The sequence below is a fragment of the Epinephelus moara genome, chromosome 6 (assembly GCF_006386435.1).
Source record: "Epinephelus moara isolate mb chromosome 6, YSFRI_EMoa_1.0, whole genome shotgun sequence".
Taxonomy (NCBI): Eukaryota; Metazoa; Chordata; class Actinopteri; order Perciformes; family Serranidae; genus Epinephelus; species Epinephelus moara.
Genome location: NC_065511.1, coordinates 416,606 through 418,632, shown reverse-complemented (window position 1 = coordinate 418,632; position 2,027 = coordinate 416,606). Strand labels below are relative to the sequence as shown.

General features: G+C 41.4%; 1 protein-coding gene across 6 annotated transcripts in view; it reads right to left on the bottom strand.

Annotated features, from left to right (window-relative positions):
* LOC126391229 (putative nuclease HARBI1) overlaps window positions 1-2,027 on the bottom strand; it is a 5,343-nt gene extending 3,316 nt beyond the window's left edge. For 3 of the 6 annotated variants that reach the window (XM_050045846.1, XM_050045851.1, XM_050045848.1), the window contains exon 1: window positions 1,095-1,431. The gene's annotated coding sequence lies outside the window, so the exon portion shown is untranslated. Of the gene's footprint in view, window positions 1-878; window positions 1,023-1,094; window positions 1,432-1,813 lie in introns of those variants that run through there. The other 3 variants (XM_050045847.1, XM_050045850.1, XM_050045849.1) reach the window with 2 other exon arrangements.

The window sequence follows — 2,027 nt, the reverse complement described above, 5'->3', positions numbered from 1 at the left end:
ATATATATATATATATATATATATATATAAATAAAATAAAATATATATATATATATATATATATATATATATATATTTATCCCAGCAACAATACAAATGGCTAAATGACAGGTGGACATTTTTGTTCACTTGAAGGGTCATGGATGGGATAAAAATGCATTACAGGTTCAAATAATGGATTTTCATGCTGAAAGTTGGGATTTTCAAATTTAACCCAAAATGACCCCCCCTTGACAAAAATCACCCCCCTTGTGACCTTTTGTTGGACACTTTCTAGAAAATGGACATCTTTGTCCACTTGAAGGGTCATGGATGGGATAAAAATGCATTACAGGGTCAAATAATGGATTTTGCTGAAAGTTGGGATTTTGAAATTTCACCCAGAATGACACCCCCATGTAAAAAATCACCCCCCGTGACCTTTTCTAGGACACTACAAAAGTTTCTAGAAAATGGACATTTTAGTCCACTTGAAGGGTCATGGATGTAACTTTTTTGAAGGGGAACACAAGGGTTAAAGGGAAGCTTTGAAATAATGATTTTGAGGTTGGCAGACATGTCCAGTTCTCTCATGTCAGGCAGATCAGACATTGCATTATTGCAGCCACGCAGAAATAAAGCATAATCTTGGAGTGATGAAACATTTTCAGCTTTAACAGTAGGCCAGTTGAGGACCTTTTCCATATAGGCTGCTGTGATTTTCATTTCATTGCCGAAGTTGACTTGACCTTTGCTGTTGTAGTAGCAGTTAAGATATTTGATTTTGCCGCTGTAAAATCTGTAGTATGCTGTTATCAGTTGCATGTATAACATTTTCAGCCTTTTTTCCACTTCTTTCCACAGATACATGTAATGTTTTTTTTGTCAACTCCTTGAACCTTGCATCAGGATTAACAGTGTTTGCGTGGTCCACTGCCCGGTTCCGACCTCCGATGCCCGTCACTGTTCCCAATGCACCGCGGCTCCTCCTGCTCAGGTCTCCCCGTCGGCCAGCGTGAGCCGAGGTTGTGATGAACAACGAACAGGTCAGGATTATAATTTAACTTTTCTATATGATTAATTTAAGAGGTTGTTTTTAACTAATGTTGACGCACCGTTTGGTTCTGTTAAACGACGCGTGGCTCCTCCTGTGGCTGTCGTGCTCTCGTCCTCCGTTGTCCAATATATTTCAAAATTCACAAAATCAGCCGTCCACACTCATATGGCTTTTGAGCGGATATGTCAATTCATTTATTTTACCCCAGCCGGAGATAAACGAGCCGCCGGTGTCGCCGGAGCCGCCTCTCCTTTTCCTCAATCAAAAAGTAAATTAAATAAACAAAATGACAAACTCTAGCCCCATTTTATCGCCGGTATGTCCGTTTGTCGCTGCCGTCTGTTGTGTTTTTCCCGAGCTTGGGCGACAGGAATCATGACGTGGTGACGCAACCAGGAAATCCTCCGTAGGCTAGACCGACCCATTTAACAACGGTTGACGAGTCCTCCGGAGGTGCCCCGAAGGACTAGCCTTCGGAGGCTGCGTAGGCCGCGTCCTTCGAAGGATGCAGACCCTGAATTGGGACATAGCTACTATCTTGCAACAGTGAGCCTCGACAAATATCCACTTCATGAAAACTGGGATTAAAAAGTACAACTATGTTTATTTATGACCTGGATGTGATTGCAAGTCCATAAAACCAAGCAACTGTATTGATGTCTGTGTTGTATTTGTTTAAATAGTCCTATAGAATGATGCTAGCAGCATTGTCACCCTTACGTTCCTCAGTTTGTTTATACTTTGAATATAACTAATCTAATGATCCTGTTGACGCACCGTTTGGTTCTGTTAAAGGACGCGTGGCTCCTCCTGTGGCTGGCGTGCTCTCGTCCTCCGTCGTTGTAAAAAACACCAATATATTTCAAAATTCACAAAATCAGCCGTCCACACTCATATGGCTTTTGAGCAGATATGTCAATCCATTTATTTTACCGCTTGGAGTTCACAAAATTCAACAAAAAGAGCACTGTCATCACACAGTCCATGCCAC